This window comes from Fulmarus glacialis, unplaced genomic scaffold (assembly GCF_000690835.1).
Source record: "Fulmarus glacialis isolate BGI_N327 unplaced genomic scaffold, ASM69083v1 scaffold17168, whole genome shotgun sequence".
Classification (NCBI taxonomy): domain Eukaryota; kingdom Metazoa; phylum Chordata; class Aves; order Procellariiformes; family Procellariidae; genus Fulmarus; species Fulmarus glacialis.
Genome location: NW_009230355.1, coordinates 49,274 through 59,270, shown reverse-complemented (window position 1 = coordinate 59,270; position 9,997 = coordinate 49,274). Strand labels below are relative to the sequence as shown.

Below are 9,997 nucleotides of genomic sequence, written 5' to 3'. Positions count from 1 at the left end.
GCGGGGGGGAGCCACAGCAGCCAGCCTTGTAACTATAGTATTTATAGCTGTAATATTTACGGCAGATAAACTGAAAATGGCCCTCTGAACTGCTAACCTCCATCTTCCAAATTCACCAATGTGACAGTGAGTCATCTGCAGCTCATTTGCTACGCTAAAATCAGCTAGTGGTAAAACCAAAGCCGATGGCCCATACCAGCAGCCTGCTGAAACATCCCAGCAAGAAAGAGTGCTGCGTGAGATTTTAAAAAGCCGAAACCACCGAGAAGTGCAGCGTGATGGAAGAGTTTACACCTGAAGCTCCAGTGCAGACATGCACTGGATTTCACTGGATTTCCTCCTGCACCACAGGAGCTATTCAGATGCCTGTTCAAAATAATAATAATAATAAAATAATAATTAAAAAAAGGTATCAAGCAAGTGAGTATGCACCAAAATAAAGCAAAGTACTGAAAACTAATCAGGGAAATAGATGTGCCAGCAACTCACCGATTCCTCTTGCAGAGCCCCCAGATGACGTTTCCGTTCCCTCCCATACCTAAAGCACCCGTGAGCCCAGCCTAACACCAGCTGGGCCTGGGTTTCTGTTTGGTGCAGAGGTGGCAAAGAAGCCTCAAACCTGCAATTTGGAGGTGGTTTTTCAAGCCCTGCTAAGGCCGTTTGGCCCTGCAGCTTCGGTAGACGCAACGTGCCTCCCCAGGGCTGCAGGGAGCAGAGGGATACTGGGAAGGAGATGCAGTGAGAAAAGTGATGTCCAAAACCATCGAGCAGAGGCTGTAGCGATCAAAAGCATCTCTTACCCAAAGCACACCTTGCAATGGGGGAAAACACCAGCTTCAGCCCTTACCAGGTGTAGGCTGTCACATCCCCGTAGGTTACTGCACCAGCATCGTGTGAACAAATAGGGGTATTTTGCAGGCAGGACCATACCAACCTTTTTTTGTTTGAAATAATAGGTTTTGAAATAAGAGAGGAATGCCCAGTGCACACCCCGCAAACCCACCGGCCCCAGCAAGGAGCACAGCAGAGGGGATCCAGCAATCCAAGGCCATCGCGTAAAGTGCCTGCTTACCCCCAGACCAGTCTAATCTTGACCAAAGCCGATCAGCCGCCTTAGCTCCTGAGGGAGGACGGGCAGGTTAATAACAGCGGTGCTGCAATATCCTGCCAAACAAGGGTAACTCGGGACACATTTGTCTTCTAATCAAATGAGTTGTTTAATCTGTAATTTAATTTTCATTTAAGTCATATAATCCCTTTTGATTCACTTTTTTTTTTTTTCTTTAAAATAGTCACAGAAAAATCTGGGACTTGGAAACACTTTGGAATAAGAGGAAGACCACCTTGGATCTGCAGACATCGAAGCTAAACTGAGCTAGCAATTCCAAGGGGAGCCTCTCCACCCACACCAGCTCTGAAACAAAAGCTGGTAATCCAGCAAGAGAGGCTCGCTTCCGCACAATCATGTGAGACCAGGCAAGAGGCAGGGAAAACGGGACCGAAAATGATGCCTTGAACCCTGAAACGTTTGTGAAGTCCCAGCGCCGCGCAGAAGACGACCCATCGCAATAGAAGTGAGACGGGAAGAGCGCGCTGCAACCCTCTGCGTTGTGAAATCCCAGGGCAAGCAGTTCCCTTTCTGTTACGCTTACAAACACTGATCAGAAAGACTGGTTCCCCTCTTCTCCCCCTGCTTCAGTAGAGCACACAAGAAGTTTAATTAAGTGCACTTTTCAACTTTTTGCATGGCATGACTTAACTATAAACCTGAGATGTTGCAAGCCTGTTTTCTGTAAAAGCCAAACTGGAAAAGGAAGGATGCCAAGGGCTGCCAAAAAAAAAAAAAAAAAAAAAAAAAAAAAGAAAGCACAAGCCACCTCATCTCCAGGGATCTGTTTGAGACCCAGCACTCATTGCCAAGTAGCAGCAGTCATTTCTGCCACGACCCAACCACAATGGCAAAAAACCCCCGCAATATTTCATGTTGTATCGCTGACATCAATTCAGTTTTGAGGGGAGAATCCTGGCTGGTTCAGGAGAAGGAAAGCCATCCTACCACCCCGGGCCACCAAGGAACGATGCTGCTGTTGCAAGACGGGGGTCCACTGGTCACCTTTACCGCACACAGACCATCTCCCTCCTTTTACACCTATACAGTAAGAAAAAATTAAAAAGAACTGCAAGTAGGGAGTGCTTTGGCATGGTTGAATGTAGGTAAGGATCACGACTGGTGCTTTGGGGGTTACCTTATCAAAAGGGTGGATTATTAAGTTATGCTATACATGCAGTTCCTCTGAAAGGACTAAGTACAATACCCTCTGAGGGGTACGAACCACAGACAAAAACGCAGAGTGTGGGATACTGAAAGATTAAATCAACAATTTTGGCAGCACAGGCAAAGTATTTAGAAACAGGACTGGTTTTGGCCATTTCCCAGCCCCAGAGTAGCTTACAGATCCTGTTCTCATTTTCTCGGGACCTCTGTTGCAAAGGCAAGGAGAGAAAGGAGGGGTGGGGGGGAAGTGTGATCACAAACACACCATCGTTAAAACAGAGTTGAAGAATATGCAGATGCTACTGAAAACCATTTCCAAAGTGCTTCCCCAACACGTGGGGAAGTGTTTAGCTCCTACTGACTAGTTAGTAACCCCGTGGAAGACGCCTTCCATGTCAGCAAACCCCACTGCCCTTCCTACAGTCAACCACCAAGGAATGGAACTCTTCAAAACACCCTTCTCCGAAAGACAAGCCCCAACCATACACCTGCAAATGGAAGTGGTGATCTAATGAGGGGTGCCTGGAATTAAACACGAGATCCATAACGTACTGAGAGGGTTGTGTGAGCCCACGTCCCCCGCTCTTCACTTTGAATGTCTGATTCATTTGTTCAAAGGTGCAGGTAGGAAAATAACAACCAGTTGGACCAGGGTAAGAAAGGTCTTTCAGTTGCCTGCCAGAGGAAAGAGCGGGGGAGCCCATAAATGAACCATTTTGTTTAGGTCAGCGACTACTAGAAGCAAAGGAAGCTCATGGACAGTCCTGGGAACGTCACAACAGACTCTCCTAACCAGTTACTCTTTTTTTTTTTTCCCCTCCTAGTTTCAGAGCTCAAGTGTTGAATAAGAACCGAAACTAAAGAGGCAGCCAACTGGTTTTGCAGGGAAGAAACACGAGCTGTACCACTTAAAAATCGAGCAGTTTAACCAATTGCCAAACAATCCATTTGCATTAATGTCGTGAAACAGGATATGAACCACTTTGTAGCAAAAACCAGGAGATTCACTTTATTAGAAAAATACTTTTAAGGTTCAAATTCATCGAACCGTTTGCAGCCATGGATGATTTGTAAAAGACATTATTGGCTGACAATGCTGGCTTTTGGCTTACCAACACCATGGGCAATTACCACCTAGAGGGACATTACCTGTTTTTTAAGGTTCAAATTCATCGAACCGTTTGCAGCCATGGATGATTTGTAAAAGACATTATTGGCTGACAATGCTGGCTTTTGGCTCACCAACACCTAGAGGGACGTTACCTGTTCTTAGCTAATTAGTGATGCCAGTGCCAAGTGTCAGGCACAAAGACCACATTAACCGCTGTAGAAAATGGCACTTTAGGGTCCAGGAAGAAAACTATTCTGAGACATCCATAAGAGGCCAAGACATTTCACTTGGCGAAGGACTGAGGTGATTGTCAAAAAGAAGTGGGTATTGTCTTCTTGTGCTTACCTAGATTCAATCAGAGTTATCTAGACTCACTCAGACTATCTGAAAACCATCCTGGGTTTGGACCAGATCAACCTCTCCCCACGAAACTAAGGAGAGTCACAATTCCTAATTGCTGTGTTAAGCAACAGGACTGAAAACCTAAGGCAACCCTCAAGCAAACAAAACCAGCACCTCCGGGTAGATGTTGTAACTTGGTTTATTTTAGCCTAGAATTTACTATGTCGCAAATCACATCCCCACCCATTCGGAGCTGGTAAGACCAGCCCCTTCCCCCTGCCCGACTTCTCGCTTCCACTTCTGACCCAGGATTTTATTGCAAAGGGAAACCAGCATTATTGGCCATAAAAGGAAAAGACCCATCTGCCACATTTCTGCGGAGGGGAGTCAACGAGGAGGAACTTCAGCGACTTCCTTAAAACTCCGGAAACACCAGAGGCCACCGCCATCCCCCTCGTAAGGATTAAAGGCTTTTTTCTCCCATTTCCGTCAGGGATGCACATGGGTAATGAGAGCAGACCGTGGAGGAGCACAGATGTCTCGTTTTAAAGGAAGACAAAAGAGGAGGGAAACAAAAAAAGACGGCAGCAAACAGGCAGAGGCGGGCAGCGTTCGGGGAGCTCTGCCCTGGGCTCCCACGCGTGGTCCGGGAAGCCTCTGCGAGGGCACTTCAGACGCACAATGTACCATTTTACCAGGTGTCCCAAGATGCTCCTTTCCACGCAACCCTACTCATGCATCTGCTGGAAAACCATGTTTCACAAGCTGAGAATTTCATTTAAATCAGGAAGGCATTTGGCCTTTCAATTAGTGCATGTTTGTGTTTGCTTAACAAACCCCTAAGTTTCTTCCATCAGATCTTATTCCGAATTCCTGACCTTAAATGCAGAGATGCTCAATCTAAAAATAAGAGCAGTCAGAAGCAATATTATTCAGGAAGAGTAACTTTGCTTTTATGCTCTTTTTTTTTTTTTTTTCAAATGAAAAACTATTCTCTTACCTTTATACCACTAAACACAGCCATACTTAATCCCACCCCCTTACACAAAGATGAAGGCCAAATTGCTCTGCAGTTAAAATCGTTTGCTGATTGCCATCAGCACTGTACACCTTGCATTTCAGATGCATCAACAAGAAAAGCTGACAGGACAATTTCATTTTTTGTTTGGCACTAGTTTCACTTTCAGAATCGCATAAAACAATGCAGCAGTATTGGGTGGAAACTACAAAACTGATTATGACTCCAGAATTAAAAACGAACCCGAGCTTTGGTCTGTCAAGTCTTATTAAAGCAGATGATGTCTGCACAACGGCATTTGGGGAGAAAAGTCAGCGTAATGCTCGTAGGGCACGATAAGATCCCAAGACATCACCTATCGTAGTTTTTTGGGAGGAGGTTGCTATTACTGAGAAAACCACCTCGCTGGAGTTTTATGTTAAAAAGGCATTTTGGAGAAAGTGAAAGCATTATCATTTTGTACTTGCAATGTCTCCGAGTTTCTCCCCTACTGTGCTGCCCACATGCATGAGTCTTGTGGTGCATCCCCCTGCTCAGCATCAGCCACTCAAACCAGAAGACTTTCAGCAAGAAGTGAGCCAGACAACACTAAAGGATCTGCATCCTTCCCCTTTATACCGAAGGAAATATTGCTCTGTCCCACGCCAGACCTTAGGAGAAGCTTCTTCACTCTGTGCAGCTCCCAAACATCACCAATTGCTCTCCATCAAAAGTCCTCCCAGCACAGCACCCAAAAGTACTTCCAGTGTTTATCCTGAATTTTCTTTAGCCTTGTTCAGGCACATAACCTTTGGTAACACACACACACACACACACTACCACCGAGCACCTTTGTGAAACGGTTTGGTGTGGCGGGTTAGAGGCTGCCTGGCAGCCAGAGTGAGCAGCTATTGAGACCCTCAACCCTCTCCCCCCGGCTTTTTTTTTTTTTAAATATACATAAACACTATTACTTGACTTTCCAAAGAGGATATACTATAACGGAAAACCCACAAAAACTTCACTCTTTGGTTTTGGCCGCCAATCTGGAACATCTCCCTTGGAAGAGCAGCTTTTCAGAACAAGCCTGAAAAACACCTTGTCGTACAGAAGAGTCTCGTTAGAGACAGGCGAACAGAAAAAAGTTAGCCTCCCCGAGACACAAGAAAACACCAAAATTAAATACAGATCAGATAGACATCAGAGAGCTTCAGGCTGCAAGGTTTCTTTGGGTGTATTGTTCAAAATACATTTTCTTAAATCAGACCTTCACTACCCACTAAGTGTTTGGCCAGTTGTGGGTCCCACTGCTAAACCTAGTGCTGATGTCCCCTTGTAAGCCAGCCAGCGGGTTGGCTACCCCAACAATTTCCAATTTATTTTATGAAGCAAGAGCCTCAGCACACATCATAGTCAGAGGAAAAAAAAGAAAAAGAAAAAAAAAAAAGCAGGGACCGTACCTCATTTTACTGTTTTCAGATGCAAACCCTCACAAAGCTTTTTTGACATGAGGCTGCTAAAAATAACTCATCCTTAAAAAGTCCTGTTATTTTTATACAGTCACAAGAATCACTGGATTGCTTCTAATTATCCCATCCTTCCTTGGAATTTCTATTTGTGCTTAACAAGACACAACAGGCTGCCTCACCAGTGCAATCATCACACATCTTGAATTACAGGCAGCTGGATAAGTTTAGTTTCTCTTGCAAAAAACTTTGGGAGAACAACAGTTTAAAAAAGCCTGTTTTACTGTAGTCTTTGGAGTCTATGTTAAAAAGGGACAAGCTTATAGCTAAGTGCCAGATCAAAGTAGAAACAGATCTTACACTGGCCATGCTTGAAAACAAAACCAACCTCTAACAGGGATTCACCGCAGGATTAGAAATGTTCCACCTAAACAGGATCAACAAGGAGATTCCCTAGAGCAGGACTAGGTCTACTGGACTTCACTATCTTTCCTGTAAATACATCCTTACCGCTTCTGGCTTCCAGGGGACATTTACTTTCCCCCAGACAGTGGTAACGCGGAAGAATCTGCTCTAGGCACAACAGAAATATAAATAGTTAGCCATCTGCACTGCGCCTGACGTACCGGACTGGCAGCTGTATCTTTGCTGGTAAGCATGCTATCAGTGCGCGGTCCCTACTCTCCCAGTATCTCCCATGGTACGAGTCAGCAGTCAGCTATTACTGGCACTCATTACTGCACGTCCAAATATTTGCATGGAAAACTTGCTGGACGCTTACTCATAGGATGCCTGGCTCCTGCATGATCTTCTTAATGCTCCCTCAACACCCCAAGGGGAAGAACGTTTCCAGAATTAACACCTACAACCCCGCGTTTTTCTAGCGAGCCACATCTACTTGCCCGCGTTTTTCTGGGGAGCCACATCTACTTGAAGCTAGAATTCTCACCATATTTCAACTGCTATTATTTTACACTACTTTTTTTTTTCCTCCTTTGAAAAACGTGATGCTTCTATCTGAAGAGTCATCCGTTGCAATTTGTATTGTCATGGCAACACAACTCCCTCCCCTGCCCCAAACCCCATCCCCGAGGCTCATTGTGTTCGTTACCAGACAGGCACGCAGCACGCTGCATACAGATGAACGGCGCTTCTCAAAGTGGTCTCCGGCCTCCTCTCCCTGCAGCTGACCCGACACAGCTCCTGCTACGGGGTCTAGTCACAACAGTAGAAGGGAGGGAGTCTCACTAAGTCAAATTGCTCTATTCAGACAAAGAAATGAGCTTTATTAGCACAAGGCATTTTTGTAGTATGTACATCTATACTGGTTAAAATAAAGAGACCAGGTTCATAACCTGAGCAATACAAGGAAAAAAAAAAAAATTTAGAGCAGGTGTAAGAGAGCTTTGCTAAGGCAGCTTGTACATACTGGTAAAGAAAAAGGGGAAGATCGCTCCACAAAGGAGCGTACTCAAGAACAGGGCTCTGGAGCCCTCTTACGGCAGCTTGCTCTCAGCTTCCTCGGAGCAAAATCCCACGTATGCCTCATAGTATCTCTGTATAGACAAGGATGCAATGCCATTGAGATAGGGTGGGAAAGAACATCATCTGGCTGGGACTGAGCTTTGATAACACGAACGTTAAAAACCCACACTTCCAGCTACTTGACTGCTCCTGATGAGTGTGCAAAGACTGGACAACCCCCATGTTAAAGGGGGTAACAGAAGATAGCAAGACCAACCTCCTCCAAAGCTGAAGTGTTGCTTTAGCTACAGAAATGCATGAGGGGTGCTAAGGAAATTACTAAATTTACTGCTCCAGTACTAACGACCGCTCCACAGGGATGTTAGGCTGCCCGGTGCCATGCAGGAAGGCTGGACTGGTTTCATACCAACCCGTTACTTGACTTCTCCAGGCCAGTAAGGTCCAACAGAGCCACAGAGCTCAGTTATCGACAGATCAAAATCTCTGCCCAGCACTCAGGGAGCACTCGGTGAGGAGGCAGCTCGCTGCTAGCAGGGAAAAGCAGGCTGCTGGGTGCCGAAGGGGTTACAAAGATTCAAGAGCAGGGAAATATTTATGGAGGAAAGATGCTGAGCTGTGCATGTTTCCCAGGCTGGAGATGGTTTTAATTTACCTCTTGCAAAGGCTGTGATTATTTGCTGCTGGTTTTTGTTGAAAGCAATTATTTCAGGCTCACTTGCTCCCTCTGGTGTCACAGCTCTGCAGCTGATTCAGAATAAAAACACTCCCCAAACCCACACAAAGTACAAGGAATTCTGCTTTCCCCCCCCAGCTCTGGGAAAGAGGGGGCAATATTTACAAGCATTAGCGATTAGCACAGCCTTGCCAGGCACAAAGCATTCTTTGACTACAGCACGCTAACGACATTACATGTATCTCCTAGAGTTCAGAGCTACAGCCAGAAAGACTCTCCTCTTTTTCCAGCTCTCAGACTGACTTCAGCTGAACTGCAACATCTACCATGCTCCTCACTAGGTCTTCCTCTGCAGCAGCTCCCAAGTGCGTGGCTCACATGTGTTGACATGCTGCTGTTAAAATCTTAGTTTAGACCTTTTTATGAGCACAGGGATTTTAAAACTAGGAGAGTATCCTCACCATTAGCTAGACTGGAGTCTGGCACCTGATCACCTTGGGACTAAGCTGTGTTCTGGGGGAGGAAGCTGCACCTCGTTAGTCCTCTCGTGTCACTCCCTAATCTCCAGAAACCTGCACAGCCCCACAGACAAAAAAGAATGTCTTCTCCATGATTAAAACTATCACCTCCCATCCAATACTGCCTGCCCAGGCATTTATTAGATGCCACCTTGCTGCATAGCTCTTCTGCTTCTTTCTCCCAGCCTCAAGCTGCTCCTCCTTTGCTTTGCCTTAGTGTTTCTTCTCCTTTACTCTCATCCCTGAGCTGCTGTATGATGCTGCTATAGCACTGAGAGCAACTGAGACACTAGTTCTTGTCCCCCCTTTTTCCTATGTGAGCTGCAGCTGCTCCTCTCCCCATCCCCACCTGGGGGATGCTACACACCGAGGCTGCCCAGCCCCTGCACCCCCCCGCATGCTCACTAACACCACAGCAGCATCGACTGCCCCGCGCCTCTTCCCCAAGCCGGCAAGCAGCAGCTTACCCAGCCTGGCAGAACCCCTTCTCAGCCCACGTGAGCAAGGTTTCCAAGCTCTCCTCATAATGCATCTATCCCACTTCACATTCTCGGATTAATACGTACCTTGAAGGGAACCATAAATACTTGCCTGGATTTTCTGTTAATCTTGCTATGACATAGCTATTAGGATTACTGGAGTGTGGGTTGATAAGCGATGGGGTGGAGTGCTGGAGTGTTTCAGGAGATGACAGTAACATCTCGCTGTATTTTACTGATGCGGATGCCTTGGTGACCTGCACTAATCCACTTGGAAAATTACTACGAGAGAATGAAAAGTCTTAAAATACAAAGCAGGAAGTGGAGTGCTGCAAAGAGGAGTTTATTTCCAGACCAGCCTTTTCTAAGTATGTGCGTAAACATCTGAATTCAATGCTAAGTGGAGAGTCGCAAACAGAAACACGCAGAGAAGAACCCACAGCAGGACCTTCCCGCAAGCCCACATCCACGTGCATCGGTTCAGTAGCAGCAGAAATCGAGGAACCCCAGTTTATAGCATAACCTTTCTCTCAGTATATATGTACAGAAACAACTACCTTCAGCCTGGAACAACAGCCGTTTAACAAACCACCGTGCCAAAATGAAGGCTGTTCTGCAGAGTTCAGAGTTTTGCGGAGTTTTAGATGCAGT

At 45.9% G+C, this 9,997-nt stretch overlaps 1 protein-coding gene across 1 annotated transcript in view; it reads right to left on the bottom strand.

Moving 5' to 3' along the window:
* Positions 1-9,997, bottom strand: part of RNF216 (ring finger protein 216) — a 54,550-nt gene that overhangs the window by 10,610 nt on the left and 33,943 nt on the right. The window lies entirely within an intron of this gene.